The sequence below is a fragment of the Chinchilla lanigera genome, unplaced genomic scaffold, assembly GCF_000276665.1.
Source record: "Chinchilla lanigera isolate Chin_1 unplaced genomic scaffold, ChiLan1.0 scaffold00007, whole genome shotgun sequence".
In the NCBI taxonomy this organism is placed as follows: Eukaryota; Metazoa; Chordata; class Mammalia; order Rodentia; family Chinchillidae; genus Chinchilla; species Chinchilla lanigera.
In genome coordinates, this window is record NW_004955408.1 from 6634598 (window position 1) to 6651897 (window position 17300).

Genomic DNA, 17300 nt, shown 5'->3' on the forward strand with positions numbered 1-17300 from the left:
AGCAGTAACTTTTCCCCCAGTCTTGGTGTTGCTTCCCTTTTAGCACAGTCCTTTCTCTTTATCTATTTCTCTGTGATCCTTTCTGATATATTTTGAGGTAACACTAATCATATTTGACAATAAATCAATCTCAGAACTATAGAATTTTAGTGATAAAAGGTGCCTAAGTGGATTTATCATTCAAATGAGAAAGCAGGCCAAGGGAGACTGACTCATGCAAGGTCAACTGACAATTCACATAAGGCTGTTGGAGTGGCCTCCTGTCTCTTATCTCATTTGACAGTAAGAATAATCCTATGACACACTGAGCTTGGGTGGTATTTATTTCAAGCATTTCCTCTTCAGTGAGATCATTTTATCCCTGCAACAATCCTGTAAAGTAGGAGAGGATAAAGATTATTCACTTGAATTGATAGATAAGGACATAAGTTCAGAGAGGGTAAGATACTTGCCCGAGGTCCTACAGTGATTACGAGTGGCAGGACTCATTCTAGAATTCAACTGTCTGGCTCTGGGCTATTTCTGTGTGTTACATTTGAATTAAATAGTGAATTTATACTCAAGGAGCTTCCATGTAAATAATAATCTAAAGCAATTTGATAGACTGATTTTTATCAATTTTTTCAAATACTGTAATAACTTGGTTCATGAATGCTTCTGTCTGCAAGCAATTCAGTTTGCAAACAAAAGTGTTCAGCAAAATTTTTCTTTCATTTGCAAACTCCACAGCAGGTGACCAATGTTACCATGGTCATCTTCTCCAAAATCATACAACAAATTAGGTTTGTAAACCGAGGTACCACTGTGTTACTGTTGTAAGTTGCATATTATGTGTGTCCCATAACACAGGCAAATAAATATAGAGATTTAAATCACAGGGATAAAATTTAAATAATAGAATTTGAAGGAAATAATATAAACAGTCAAGATGAAGTAAATTCAGCGAATTTTAGATCTGGAAGAGATTATGGAATAAAAGAAAGAATTGATTATTTAATAAGCAAGGAAGCTGAGGTTCAAATTTTTGTTGTAATTTGCCTCAGATCCTATTTCTGGTTGGTGATAGAGACCATGTGTACCTTCCAGATGGATATAGTGGCCACACCTATAGCCCTAGAGCTCTGGGAGGCTGAGGCAGGAGGATCAAAAGTTTGAACATAGCCTGGGTAATACAGTGACTTAGCAAGAGCCTGTCTCTAAATAAATAAATAAAAAAGAGAGAAAGAAAGAAAGAAGGAAGGGAGGAGGGGAGGAAAGAAGGAAGGAAGGAAGGCAGGCAAGCAGGAAGGCAGGCAGGCAGGCAGGCAGGAAGGAAGGAAGGAAGGAAGGAAAAGCAGGATAAGGAGATAGCTCAGTGCAAAGGCCTGAGCTCAATCGCCAGTACTAAGGACTTTTGACTTGCTAGTTAGGAGGTGAAGTGCTGGAGCTGTGACTGGGGTGATCTTCAGAAAGGTTCTGTGGTGCTTCTGAGAGTGTGCGGAAAATCAGGTGCTTGCAGGACAAGATGGGAGTTTTGGTGTCACTCAGACTTGGAAGGAAATAGCACTGACTCAAGCTCTGACATAATGATTTTTTAAAAATTTCCTTTAATTCTGATGGCAAAGTCTGTTGGAGCCTAACATGACCTTAAAAATTCTTGAGCACTTACTTGCTAGTTTCCCTTTTTAGGCAGAGTATCTACAGCATAGGCTCAAAGCCCTTGGTAGGCGAGTGTGGCCAGCATTTAATAACATTAATCTGTTTTATGGGATATATTTTCTGCATATGAAGCATGATAGTCATTTCAATTTATGAAATGACTAGTGTTTTTTAAAATTGAATTTTATTCAAAATTTATTTTAAAAAAGTGAGCTGACATAAAAACAAATGTGCATGATACTGCAGGTTATGGTAGCAGCGCATGGACAGGATGCTGATGAATGAGTTAATTTGAGGCATTATGGCCACAGCCGCTGGAGTCTGTGGGACCTGCTGGAAGTGCCCCACTTTGACGTCAGAGGAACATAGGTTAGGCTTCCATTCCATGCCAATATTAGCAGTGCGGCCTCGAGCGAGATGCTTCCTGTCTCTGAATCTCAGTCAAAAGTTCACAAAAGTAGCAATACTTCCTTTACAAAGCTGTTGTGAATATTAGGAAATACAAATGACAAGTACTAAGCTCAGTGCCTGACACACAACGGATACAAAGGAAGTGGTAACTCTAAGGAGAGGTGGAAATGAAAAGAAAATTCTGTGCGCCCATAAGGCACCAAGTAAAGTCTTGATTTTAGAGTACTCTTTCTTTCTTTTTTTCTCTTGAACTGTCCAGATAGGATCACAGTTGATGTACATCCTTGCCCCAGAAGGTCTGTTTGTCACTTTTGGAAGAGTTAAACCATAATCCTTGAGGCTACTTTATTACTACAAGACTCACTACTTGTGTGCTTGAAGGAAAGGCAGCCTTCAGGGCAAGCTGGGAGGTGGACTGATTTGTTACTCCTGTGTAGGAGGCCTTGGCATCTGGATTGTTAAAGAACAAACAAAAATATCCCTTAAAAATAGGCCAGTGTTTGGCGAGGCTTGAAATATAATTCTCTGGTTCAACCCTAAGAGACTATCATCATTAAAGCTTTTGAATGACAGACTGTGGCTTGATTATTTGATTTCTTAAGTACTGTGTTAAAATATTGTTTTGTTTTGTTTTTTTGTTTTTTTTTCTGATACGGGGGATCAAACTCACAACCTTGCACTTGCCAGGCAGGTGCTGTGCCGCTGAGCTAAATCCGCAGCCCCTGCATTAAAATATTTATCTTGATTCTTAAAGTTTTTAGATCCCTCTTAGATTTTGCCATATGTTACCCTAGTCCTAGTCTTGTTCCACAGTGACCAAATTTCCTCAACCCCCAAGTCAAAGAGAAGATTGTAACTGCACTACAAGGCCACCTAGGAGGCCTGAAAGAAAATATCAGAGAAAGAATTTCTGCTTAATATGAGTTGGATAGCAATGAAAAATTTGCTTCAGGAAATGATAATTTTCTTGCCATTGTCAAAGTACATCTTAGAACAGTGACTTCACACGAAGGAGCTAAGAGGAAGGGCTGGAGAGGTATTATACGTGGAGTAGACTTTCATTTAAAACACTAACATTATGGTAATGGAGGCCATTCTTTCTTTGAGGCAGTCCATCATTCATTCAGTGAGCATTATCTGAGTGTCAGTATATGCTACATATGCAATGTGAATACCAGTATAAAGAGAGCAGATGGCAATCCTAGGAGATCACCTTTGTCCCTTGTGGGTATGGCAGGAGTAGACTTCAGTAAGTTCAATGAAGTAATATAAACTAAATGCTTACTGCGTCCAAGGCAATTTTGCTAGGTTCTCTATATGCATTATTATAGAAGTAAAATACACATATCATAAATCCCAAAATCTTACATTAAAATTTGATGTTTTGGCACTTGACCCATGTAGACACCATGGTTCATGGTTCATGGTTGTCTGGTTCATAGCTGAATATGCTGTTAGGAGGTGGGGGCTGGTTGGAAGAGATAGGTCATTAGGGGCATGACCTGGAAGAGTGTATTCTTGTCCCTGGATCCTCTCTTCTCTCTGTTTCTCCTGTTTCGTTGGCTGCTATGGGCTGACAGCTTTCCTTAACCTTGTCATTTTCCAATGGTGTTTGTATCTAGAAGTCAGCTGGCCATGAGTGGACTAAGCCCTCTGAAACCATGGGCCAGAATAAACCTCTGCTCCTTTAAGTTAAAGGTGTTGGGAATTTTGCTCCAGCACTGGAAAAGTGGCTAATACTGAGAAATGGAACTGAAACTGGGGCTACTGGTGTAGTTAGACTGGATCATGTGGTTCAAAGTCTTTGAAACTGGTTTGTAGGAGGAATTTATAAAGATTTGGAGATTCTGGCTAAAGAAGATATAGAATGTTAGAAGCAAAGCTTAAGGGGCAATCTTGGGCAGAGCTCAGAAGACCAGAACGCTAATAGGAGTGCAGATAGTAAAGGTGCACAGGCGGTTTCAGACAGGAATGAGGGCTATATTGGAAACTGGATTAGACGCCACGTGTGGTACATTCTAGCGAAGAAGTTGTCTACATTTTTCTCATGTCCTAAGTCTTTGTGTAAGGCTGAATTTAAAGGTGGCAGACTAATTAACCTGGTGGAAAAAATTTCAAGGCTGCTCAAACTTCAGGCAATAGTGTGGCTATTGCTGGCTGCTTTCAGATATACAATAAAAACCAAGAGTCAAAAGCAGGGATAAGAAATGTATGGCTTTTGCAGCTTGGTCAGGAAGGAAGCACATGTAAATTTGGGGCTAAGGAGAGAGTGGATGCTGAGTGGATTTTTAAAAATCTGAGTGGTTCTTATGAAGACAATAGAAAAGATGTCTGAAGGGCTTCTCAAGAATTGGCTGGATCCCACCCATCACTGGCTTAAGGATGTAAAAGGGCAAACTCCATTAAAAACTTGGTTTTGAGAGAAAAGCCCCAGAGTACTCTGTCCACTTAGGGCAGCCTAGAAAAATGAATGCTAAACTGGATCATCTAGGAACTCAGAGACTGTTGCACTGATGATTCATGTGGCCCCGGTTAGTGCTCAAGCTGGTAGCAGACCTTGGCATCATCCAAGTGGTGCTGGTTTTACAGACTTGCAAAATGTAAGAGTTATTAGGTTGTGAAGGATTCTACAAAAATTTTAGTACAAGGTTGAAATGTGGCCCTGAGTGAGCAATGCATAAATCTGTGGAAGTGAAGCCCCAGTTACAATGAAGACCCTGGGAAGCAGGAGAGGTCAGGAACATGGAATGTCTGCTGAGGGAAGCTGCAGAGGCTGAGCCTCCCCAATGGGGAGGCTATGTCGGCTGCAGCTGGCAAGGCCACAGGGTGGAGCTGAGCAAGAGCTTTGGAACCCTGACCACAACCTGCCCTGGCAGCTGAACATTGATCTACAGGAATTAGTGTTTGCCCTGCTGGTTTCCAGTCTTGCTTTGGATTGATTTCTTTTTGTCTCCCTATTCCTTCCCTTCAAAATAGGAATATTTACCTTGTGTCACTGTATGTTGGGGTATTTTAACTTTCTTTTTGATTTTTACAGGGCCTTATAATTCAGACTTTGTCTTGAGTCTTTTGCTTTTTGGATTTGGACTTTTTGGAGTTTTTTCCTCCAGTGCTTTGCACTGAGCTTTTACACTGAGCTTTTATGCAATGCCTTTATACTGAGCTACATCCTTGGCCCATATTTAGTTTTTATTTTGAGACAGAGTTTTGCTAAGTTGCTAAACTGCCCAGGCTGGATAGAATTTGTGATTGTATCAGTCAGGATTTTACTAGAGAAACAGATATAACACAAGATGTACAAATGTATAAGAAATTACAAGATTGGCTTATGAGGGTCAGCCCAAGTGCTGGATGAGGAAATGTGCAGAGGGTGTCTGTACATTGAAGATGAAAGGAATCAGTCCAGGGTCTGGAGTTCACTGTAGCATTCCATGCAAGTCTGTACCAGGAGTCTGATGGGTCTGTGACAGAAGGCAGAAAGATCCAAGGAGGAAGCCGAAGAGTCTGCACTTGAAGCCAGGAGACAACGTCCAAGCTGAAGGCGAAGACTAGAGCTCTTCCGAACAATGGAAGTCCCTCTGTCCTTCCTCATTTCCCTTTTATATCATTTAGGTGATGATCCACCCTAGGATGGCTCCTCTACACCCCAAGACGTAGAATTGCTGAGCCAAGTTTAGTTAAGCTTCTGAACTTCTCAAGTTGACACAATCAATCCACCACTACAATGATCCTCTGCAGGAGTAATGGGATTGTAGTTGTGTACCACTATGCTTGGTTTGAATTTGGGCTCTTGAGCAATGCTAAAACTGTTAAGAGTTTGGCATGTCTTAGAGATAGACTGAATGCATTTTGCATAATTAGGTGGACATGAGCCTTTTAAGGGCCAGGGGTAGAATGTTACAGTTTAGATCTAGAATGTCCCTCAAGGGTTTATGTGTTCAGAGGTGGAGCTTTTGGAAGGTGACTTAATAATGGCGGTGATATACTCCTCAGTGGGTAGCCCACTGATGAGTTCTGAGGTAAATGTGCTATTAGGAGGTTGGGCCTGGCCAGAAATTGTGGATCACTAAGGACATGGCCTAGAAGGGTATATTACTATTCTGGACTAATCTGTTTTCTTCCTGCTTCCAGGCTTCTGTGCTTTGAATAGTTTTCCTCCACTAGGCCCTGCTGCCATGCTGTTTCTGCCTTGGAGCCAGGTAGCCATGGACTATCAGTCCTCAGAATCTGTGAGCCAAATAAACTGTCTGTTTAGGTTGTAGATGCTGGAAATACTGTCTCAGTAATGCAAGTGACTAATATAGGTAGGTTGTTTGATATTTAGTACTTTTTATCTAAGCCACAGGCTATGGTATGAATATGTTGCAAGTTGTATATTCATTCACTTGTGGATAGGTAGATGCTTTCTGTTTTGGGCCTTTAGGAATGAATTTGCTTTAGACATGTTTTGTTCATGCCTTTCTTGTTGAGAGGAGTTTTCTGCTGCATCATGAGGTAGGTTTATTTTATAGTTACTTTATAAGTAACTATGCAATAGTTTTCTAAGTGGTTGGACCATTTTACATTCCCATGAACCATATATGAATTCATGTTGGTGTACTTTCTTGCCAGTATTTGGTGGTGTTGATATTTTTAATTTTAGCCATGCTAAGTGGGTTTGCAGTAATATGTTAATATATCTCCTCCTTTTTAAAATAATTGCTTTAAATTTACATATAGTAAGGTCATTTTTTACTGGTGTACAGTTGTATGAGTTTTAACTAAGTATAGATTTATGTAGACACCTGATACTAACATGATTAGGATACAGAACCTTTCTGTTACCTGAAGAAAACTTCCTTGGGACACCCTTGTGTGGTTAATTCTTCCTCCCACTCACAGTCTGGAAACTACTTATATTTTTGCCTTTTTGACAGTGTCATGTAGATGGATATTTAACTTTTAAGACTAGCACAATACTTTTGAGATTCACCAACACTTTTGCATTTATCAGGAGTTTGTCTTACTATGAATAAGGCTGCTACAAGCCTTTGTATAGCGGATTTTTATGTTCACATCAATTTTTATCTCTCTCAAGTAAATATCTACCAGTGGGATTGCTGAGTCATATAGTGTCTTAGTTGAGGTTGCTCTAGCAAAGTACAATAGACTGGTGGTTTAAAATGAAGAGAAATTTATTGCTCACTGTTCTAGAGGCTGGGAACCTGCAATTTGTGTGCTGGAATGGTCAGGTTCTGATGAGGTCCTGTTTCCATATTGCAAATGGTCAACTTCTTATGGTGTCACCACAAAGTGGAAAAGAGAAACAAGAGGTCTCCAGGATCCTAATCCCATTCTGGAATTCTGGCCTAATCACCTTGTACAGACCCCGCCTCCTAGTACCACTGCATTGTGGGGAGGATTTCATATATGAAATTAAGGTACATACAGACATCCAGACCATTGCACATGGCAATGGTATATATATGTATACATATACCACAACTGTATACTTTTCTTTATAAGACACTGCCAAACTGTTTATGCAATGTGGCTGTTCAATTTTACATTCTTATGAGCACTCTATTAAGAGTTGTGGCTGTTCTGTATGAAGTCTTAACCCCCTGATGTGATGGTATTTGAAAGAGGGAGTTTTGCAAATATACTTAAGTTACCATGGGGACTTATTGGACTGGAGTGGGCCCTAAATCCAATGATAAGTGTCCTCATAAAAAGAGAAAGACTTGGAGATATGCAAATTAAGAGAAGACAGTCACGTGAAGGTGGAGCTAGAGGCTGGAGTGATGCAGCTGCAAACCAAGGAATGCCAAAGATTGCCACTAGCAACCAGAAATTAGGAAGAAGCAAGGAAGGATTTTTCCCGAGACCCTTCAGAGGAAGCATGTCCCACTCACATCTTGATATTAGACTTCTAGATTCCAGGCTCTGAAAAAACATATTTCTGTGTTATAATAAACAAGTTGACCCTGAAATGTTCATAGTACCTATTTCCTTTTCATTTTTTCTTTAGGTGGACACAAGGTGTCATTTTAATAGTTCTGTAGTAGGGTCTTAATTTAATTTTAGTTTGCGTTTTTCTCATGGGCAATGATGCCAAGCATATTTTCATGTATTGCATCATCCATGTATCTTCTACGGTGAAATTTCTGTTCAAGTATACATACTTTGCAAAATTTTTTAAAAAGTGTATATTTTTTATTAGAGTTACAGTCTTTCTTATATATTCTGGATGAAAGCTCTCTGTCAGATGACTTTGCAAATATTTCCTCTGTAGTTTGTGTTTTCAGTCTCATAGCGGTGTCTTTTATAGAGCAGTTTTAAGTTTTAATGGTCCAGGTTATCAGTTTTTTATTATATGAATCATGATCTTCACGGTGTATCTAAGAAATTTGCCTCGCTTGTCTTAAAGACTTTCTCTTCTAGGATAGTTTTAAGCTTGTCTATGATTCATCAACTGCATTTCAATTAACTTAGAAGATAAACATCTAGTTGTTACTTTTACCCACGTATTTACCATTTCTGGGCTTGTTTCCATCAATGCGAGGTTTCACACAGCACCCTCTTTTCCCTGAACAAAACTTTCCATCGCTACTTGTTGGTACAGGTTTGGGGGCAATTAATTCTCTCTACTTTTATTAGTTTAAATAATGTCTTTGTACTACTTTAATTCTGAAAGATATTTTCAGTGGATATAGAGCTATAAATGGACAGTTTTACTTACTTACTTTTTAATTATTTTTTTTACTTCAATTTTACTTCTTTGCTTCAGAACCATAATGGTGCCATGCCATTAGCTTCTGGGACATCTGTTCACTCTCTGATGAGGAATTAGCCACTCCAGCTGGTTTTTTTCTTCATACTGTTGGGGCTGGAACCCAGGACCACATGCACGCCAGGAAAGCACTGGGGCTACACCCCAGCCAGCCACCACAGTGTTCACATCCTTTGTTTGTATTGGGCTCATTGACCCAGCTGCTTTTAAGGTGTTTTCTTTTCTCTCTCTTTTTAACAGCTTGGTACTTATATATAGTTTAGTTTACATTTAGCCTGCTTGGGGTTTGCTGTGACTTTTTTTCTTTATATTTCTGATTTGACCCTTTTTTTTTTTACAAGACTTGTGGATTTTCCAGCCATTGTTTTTTCCATTATATTTTCTCTAATTTCCTTCTCTCATCTTCTGGTAGGGCTCCATTTACAAAGATGTTAGGGAATTTGTTACTTTCCCACACATCACTGAGGCTCTATTCATATTTTTCCTGGTACTGTCCTCACCATTCTTCAGATGAGATAATTTCTACTGATCTCCTTTCAAGTTCACTTTTTTTGCCTGTGGTCTCCATTGTACTTGTAATCCCATTCAGTTAATATGTCCTTCTCACAATATATGTATCAGTGCTAAAACTGCCACTTGGTTTTTTATGGTTTAACTTTCCATTTTGATGATTTAATCTCCTCTCTTTATTCATTATGGGAGTTTTTTTCAAGTAAGAGTTTTTGAATGCATTTATAGCAGATAAGGTAAAGTTCTTATCTGCTAATTACAACTGGGACATTCTGAGGTCCATTTCCATTGTTTGGCTTTACCCCTTCACTTTGGGCCACATTTTTCTGTTCTCACTGGTAGTAATATTGCATATTATGAATAATATATTATGGATGCTTTCTATACTTTAAAATCTCCCTCTGTTAGAATTTGTCCTAATAGGCACTTAGGTTATGAGAAATCTTGTTGAACTTGTGAAGGATTGGTTTTTATATATTTTAAGTTTACATATAGTATTTCTCTTTGGCTTTAATTCTGTGAATAATCTCTTAGTCTTAATAAAATTGCCTTTAATCTATATCATAACCTTCCTGTAATATAACTGGATCATCCAAGACTTTAAAAATTTTTTTTTATTTTAAAGACAGTAGTACATGAGAAACAAACCAAAAAAATAGAAGAGTAGCAGCATACCAGTATCACAAACATAAAGAAATCAAAGCAAGAACATTTAAAGTGATACAGGGTCTCAAGACAAATTAATACAAATCAACAGTAGTTGTTACGTTGCATAGCACTATCCTCAACTACATTTCTCAGATTATCAGGTGGAAGAATGAAAGATTGCTCAAACCATTAAAGAGAATAAGAAAATAATTCTTCAGTAAAACCTTAGAGATAATACAGAGATTCACTAGACAAGATGGTAGGAGTTCACCATTATAATTCCATTGCAGATTGTTACTTTCAAATCAGTTGCTCAGACCACCAGACACAAGCATGCAAAGTCTATCAGAACATATAAAATTGTGAGCATTAACTGTTCATTTCAATACACCATCAGACAAAAGCAATACAGTCATTGCAGCTATTCATATATATATATTTATGTTTTGCCTTCCTTCTTTCTTTTTTCTGCTTTCCCTCATCCTGTTTGTTCCTTCCTTTGAGCAATTTCTTTCCCTTTCCTATCATCTATTGTACATTTTGAGTTTTACCTAGTCTTTCAGGTTCCTACATCAAGGAGAAAATATGATGTTTACACGTGTGGGTCTGATTGATTTCACTTATGAGTATGGTCTCTAATTGCATCCATTTACCTACAAAAGCCTCTAGTTTATCTTTTTTAATAGCTGAGTAATACTCCATTGTATAAAAATACCACAACTTTTTTATCCATTCCTCAGTGGATGGGCATCTGGGTTGTTTCCAAGATTTAGCTCTAACAAATTGTGCTGCTATAAACATGGGTGCATATATATTGCTGTGGTATGATGTTTTTACTTCTTCTGGGAAGATACCCAGAAGGGAAATAGCTGAGTTAAATGGGACTTCCAATCCTAGTTTTGTGAGGAATCTCCAAATTGATTTCCACAGTGGTTTCACCAATCTACACTCCCACCAGCAGTGGAGAAGGTTTCCTTTCTTCCCACAGGCTCTCCAGCATTTGTTATTGGTTGATTTCTTGATGATAGCCATTCTTTCTGGGTGAGATGGAATCTCAGGGTTGTTTTAATTTGCCTTTCTTGAATGACTAATGACACTGAACATTTCTTCATGTATTTATTTGCCATTAGTATCTCTTCTTTAAAGAAGTGTGTATTCATCTCAGATGCCCATTTTTGGATTGGGTCTTTGAATTTGGGAGGCCTGATTTTTTTTTAAATTCTTTATATGTCCTAGATAGAATTCCTTTGTCTGAGGAGCAGTTGGCTAAAATTTTTTCCCAGTTCATGGGTTTTCTTTTTACTTTCTTGGTGATTTCTTTAGATGTGTAGAAACTTTTCAATGAGATGAGATCTCAGTTGTTGATTCTTTGAAGTATTTCCTGAGAAGTTTGGTTTTTGTTCATGAACTCTCTGCCTACCCCAGTGTTGTCAAGATTTTTACCTATTTTCTCTTCCAATAAACTTAGTGTTTCTGTTTTTAATATTTAGATCTTTGATCCATTTTGACTTTAATTTAGTGCATGGTGAAAGACATGGGTCTAGTTTTAGTCTTCAGCATGTGGAAAGCCAGTTTTTCCAGCACCATTTATTAAAGAGGCTATCTTCCTTCCATTGAACATGTTTGGCCCCTTTGTCAAAGATAAGGTGACTGAGTGTGTTTGTAGTTGTATCTGTATCTTCTAATCTGTTCCATTGATCTTCAGGTCTGTTTTTGTGCCAGTACCAGGCTGATTTCATCACAGTAGCTTTGTAATATAATTTTAAGTCAGGAATTGTGATGCCTCCTGCCTTTCCTTTGTTTCCCAAGATTGCTTTTTCTCCTCTAGGCCTCTTCTGGTTCCAGATGAACTTTAGAAGTGTTTCTCTAGATCTGTGAGGTATACTAATGGTATTTTAATTGGGATTGCACTGAATCTGTACAACAATTTTGGGAGTATGGGCATTTTCACAATGTTGGTTCTTGCTATCCTTGAGCAAGTAATATCTTTCCATTTTCTGATACCCTCTTCAATCTCTTTTTTCAGAGTACTATAATTTTCACTGTGTAGATCTTTTACTTCTTTTCTTAGATTGATTCCTAAGTATTTCATCTTTTTAGATGCTATTGTGAAAGGTGTGGTTTCCCTAATTTCTCTCTCAGTTTGTTACTTGTGTACAGTAATGCTATTTACTTTTGAGTGTTAACTTTGTATTCAGCTACACTACTAAATTTGGTTATTAAACCCATGAGCCTTTTGGTGGAGTTTTTGAGGTCTGCTCTGTAGAGTATCATGTCATCTGTGAACAACGACAATTTCCCTTCTTCCTTTCCTATTTTATTCCTTTTATTTAATCTCTCTTGTCTAATTGCTCTAGCCAATATTTCCAGAACTATATTGAATAGGAGTGGTGACAGTGGATATCCTTGTCTTGTTCCTTATTTTAAAGTGAAAGCTTTCAATTTTTGACCATTTTTAGTATGATGTTAGCTGTTGGTTTATCATAGATGGCTTTAATCAGCTTGAGGTAAAGCCCATCTAGTCCTATTTTGTGTAGGGTATTCAGCATGAACGAGTGTTGGACTTTATCAAAGGCTTTTACTGAATCAGTGGAGATGATCATGTGATTTTTGTCCTTGGCTCTATTGACATGGTGTATTACATTAATTGATTTGCATATATCGAACCATCCCTGCATTCCTGGTATGAATCCCACTTGGTTGTGGTATATAATCTTCTTGATGACTTGTTGTATTCTGTTTGCTAGTATTTTAATGAGAATTTTTGCATCTATATTCATTAGGGAGATTGGTCTATAGTTCTTTTTCTTGGTTGGGTCTTTCTGTGGTTTTGGTATGAGAATAATACTTGCCTCCAGGAATGAGATGGGGAGAATTCCTTCCCTTTCAATTTCATTAAAGAGTTTGAGAAGAATTGGTATTAGATCTTCCCTAAATTGCTTGTAGAATTCAGCTGTGAGTTCATCAGAACCCGGGCTTTTCTTCACTGGCAAGTTTTTAACTACATTCTCCATTTCTCTGGCTGATATTCAGTGATTTAGGATTTTTATATCTTCATTCAGCTTTGGTAATTCATATTTATCTAGAAAGCTGTCCATTTCCTCTGTGTTTTCCATTCTATGAGAGTAAAGATTTTCAAAGTTGGTATTGATGATCTTCTGAATTGCTTCAGGATCTGTAGTGATTTCACCCCTTTCATTCCTTATTGCATTTATTTCAGTTTTTTCTTTCCTTTTTTTTGATAAGGTTGGCTAGGGGTTTATATATTTTATTTATTCTTTCAAAGAACCAACTCTTTGATGCATTAATTATTTGTATTTTTATTTAGTCTCTATTGCATTAATTTCTGCTCTGAGCTTCATAATTTCCTGCCTTCAGTGGGTTCTGGGTTTGACCTGCTCTTCTTTTTCTAGGAACTTGAGGTGCAGCATAAGGTTGTTTATTTGTGCTTGTTCTGTTTTCCTAAGGTGGGAGTTCACTGCTATAAATTTCCCTTTGAGGACTGCTTTCATTGCATCCCACAGGTTCCTGTAGGTTGTATCTCCTTTTTTGTTTGATTGTAAATAGTGTTTAATCTCTACTTTGATTTCATCTGTGACCCATTGATTGTTCAGGAGGATGTTATTTAATTTCCAACTGTTTATGGAGTTTTTGTGTTTTCTTGTGTCATTAATTTCCAATTTCATTGCACTATGATTTGATAGTATACATGGGATAATTTCAGTTCCTTTGCAATTACTTAAATAAGTTCTAAGTACTATTATATGGTCTATTTTAGAGAACATCCCATGTGCAGCTGAGAAGAATGTGCATTCTGATGCTGTTGGGTGGAACACTATGCAAAGGTCTACTAAGTCTATTTGTTCACACGCTTGGTTCAGTTCTGTTATTTCTTTCCCAATTTTTTGTCAAGTTGATCTATTTCTTTGTGACAATGATGTGTTAAAGTCCCCTGTTATGATTGTGTTGCTAGTTATTTCATTTTTCATATCTGTTAGGATTTGTGTTATATAGGTGGGTGCTTCTATATTTGGTGCATAGATGTTTACAATTGTTATCTCTTCCACTTGAAGCTTCCCCTTCACAAGTATGTAGTGACCTTCTTTATCTCCTTTGATTATTCTTGGTTTGAAGTTCACATTGTCTGCAAACAGAATAGCTACACCTGCTTTTTTCTGGGTTCCTGTAACATGGGGTATTGTTTTCCATCATTTAATTTTCAGTGTTTGAATTTCCTTTTGAGTTAAATGTGTTTCTTGTGTACAGTATATAGTTGGGTTTTCTTTCCTAATCCACACTGCAAGTCTGCTTCTTTTGGGGGGTGCGTTGAGACCATGTGCATTGATGGTGATAACTGATATGTACTGGCTTATGTTTGTCATGCTATTCTCCTGCTGTTGGATCCTCCTTTCTCCCTCTGTTTAATTGCTTTCTCTGCTTGGTGGTTCCTTTCTGTTGTTGTTATTGTAGTTGCAGTCTGTTTTATCTCTTTCTAGTATATCTTTTAGTACTCTTTGTAGGAATCGTTTGGCACTCATTAATTTCTTCAGTTGTTCTTTATCATGAAAGTATTTTATTTCTCCATTAAATTTGAAAGATAGCTTTGCAGGGTACATCAATCTGGGTTGGAAGTTGTTTTCTTTCAGTACCTGAAATACTTCACTCCAAGCTCTTCTTGCGTTGATGGTTTGTGTTGAGCAGTCTGCTGTGATTCTGATAGGCTTTCCTTTATAAGTGATCTGTTTCTTTTCTCTAACAGCATTTAATATTCTGAGCTTTTGTTGAGTTTCCGGGATCTTGATCACTATATGTCTGGGGGTAGATTTATTTTGGTTATGATTAACTGGAATTCTATTTGCTTCACTTATCTGGATGTCCAATTCTTTTACCATGCCTGGGAAATTTCCTGCTATTATTTCTGCAAATAGTCTTTTTATGTCTTTTGTGTTGATACATGCTGTGTCATTAATACCTATTAATCTGACATTGTTTCTCTTTCCTTCATCTTGCAGTTGTTGAATTGTTATTTCCTTGTTCCTTGTTGTTTTTAAGAGATTCCCCCTTTCACGTTTATTAGTGGCAATGCTGTCTTCAAGATCTGAAAGTCTATGTTCAGCTTTGTTCAGACAGTTTCGCAAGCTTTCAATGGAATTTTTACATTCCTGGATATCTGTTTGCATCTGTTTCATACCTTCTAGTTCTTTTTCTATATTGTTCCCTGAAGGCTTCATTGAGTGGTCTGTGTTCTTCTATTTCCTTGTCTATGTCATCTTTGGATATGCTGAACATTTCTTTCATTATTGTTGTCATTTCTTTTCCCACCTGAGACATTATTTCTGATCTGATGTCTTCTATGGCCTGATGGAGTTGTTTCTTTACTTCAGTTGCTATCATTTCAGAAATTTCAGGTGTATGTCTTCCAGGCTTTTCTGTGTTGATACCTCCTGGACTTGTTTTGAGTGGTGTGGAGGTCTGGGATTGCATTTTGCTCCTCCATTTTGTCACTTTTGAAGAACCAGAAACTCTCTATATTTCAGTCTCACTGTCCTGATTGTTTGTGAGTGGCAGGGTGAGAACCTGAAGATCCTCCATGCTCAATGTAGCTCCTGTGCTGTTGAGTGGTGGCAAGGTGGAGTCCCAGATGCTCCGGACCTCTTTCTTGCATTCAGTTGGCTCCCAGGAGTGTGGGGGAAGGGCAGGAGAGGCCTGCCGGCATTCTTGAGACTGTCTAGGGTTTGGCCCAGCTTCCACAAGAGCAGGGGGGATGCAGGTCCAGTTCACCGAGGCTTCAGATACTGCCCAGGACAGCACCTGCTTGCCACACTGGAATGGGAGGGTGAGGGTGAGCTCCCCGAGGCCGCTGACTATGATCAGGTGTCAGTTGAGTACCAGGGGGGTGTGAGTTGCTCTGGCAGTGACCCCCAAGGCCCCAGAAGTTGTCCAGGGATCCACGTGCCTCACACCTTAATGGTGGATGCACCAGAGAGGCTGACCAGGTTCCTAAAGGTGTTTGATGTTTGGCCCAGCCCCAGAAGCACACTATGGGTGCAATGGGGAGCCTCCTAGGTCCCAGAGTGTACCCGAGGTTTCCCCTGCCTTGCACACTGGTCAGGGATGTAAAGCTGCGACTCACTGGGCTTCCTGAAGATGTCTGGTTTTCAGCTCAGCCTGGACCCACACACTATGGGTGTGAGGTAGCCACTGAGGCCCCAACTGGTGCCTGAGGTTTCACTTGCCTTGCACACTGGTCAGGGAGGCAGAACCCAGAGTCACTGGGCTTCCCAAAGATGTCCGTGGTTCAGCCCATGAAAGACTTTTATCAAGCTTTTTTACTGTGATCCAATCAATCCCCCTATTATTGTCTTTCCTGACGTTGGAAGCAACAGAGATTTCTATTTTGGCTGCTAGCCTCTCTGTGTTGACTTCTGTGGGTGTTCAGTGAATCTCCCACTCACATGTGTATTCAGGAGTTGACCAAAGATTTGAGGCATGTTTATACTCCTGAAATATTAGATTTGAGGATGGTATATGCCTATGATCATTATACTAAGTTTTTCCCTGAGATCACGTGACTTTTCAATTCTCTTATTTATTTGAAGGCTTCCCCATAGCTTCCCTTTCCCTTGAAGTTTCTTTATCAATTTTCAGTTATTCTGGTAGCCCTGAGGTGCTCTAACACCTTTAGCTTGAACAACTAGAGCTTTGTTCTTGACTCATCTCCAACCTGCACCATGTGGACAAAAGAAAACCTGCAAGAAAATAGCAAAATAAATATGTATTGTACCCCATGCAATTCCTGTCTTTCCTCGATAGAGTGCATTTCAATTTCTGGAGTTCCTCCTTTTGATCACTTTCAGTGACTAATGCCTTAGAAATAGTGTGTTTCTTTAAAATATTTCATCTGTGGTTTATAATTATCATCTGCAGATGAGTTAGTCCAATTCAAGCTACTCTGTTATTACTGGAATTAGAATTTATTTCTACTCGAGTTATTGTATTTTTCCTTATAATAAAATAATAATTATCAGTTAGGGTTACCACTAATTTCTTAATAAGTGAAACAAAGCTAAGAAAGATCAATTTGCAGTGCTTTCTCAAAGTTACCCAATTTATAAGTAGTACAGAGTCTGCCTTTCAACCATATAATTTTAGTTACAAATGTACTACATAATTGAGAATTATAGTAATTTGGGAAGGAGAACCGAAAAGTTGTGGGATCTCAGAGGAAAACTTAGTGTGTTGCTGGCAGGCGCATGTTGTGTTGATTTAGTCTGTGTGATGGCAAAAGAAGGGGATTATTGCAAGAACCTAGGAGTGTTGT

At 38.5% G+C, this 17300-nt stretch overlaps 1 long non-coding RNA gene across 1 annotated transcript in view; it reads right to left on the minus strand.

The window, feature by feature from the left end:
- Positions 1 to 304: 304 nt before the first annotated feature.
- Positions 305 to 17300, minus strand: part of LOC102026188 — a 56559-nt gene continuing 39563 nt past the window's right edge. Inside the window, exon 5 of the long non-coding RNA XR_001232045.1 lies at positions 305 to 372. This is a non-coding gene — a long non-coding RNA (uncharacterized LOC102026188). The remainder of the gene's footprint in view (positions 373 to 17300) is intronic.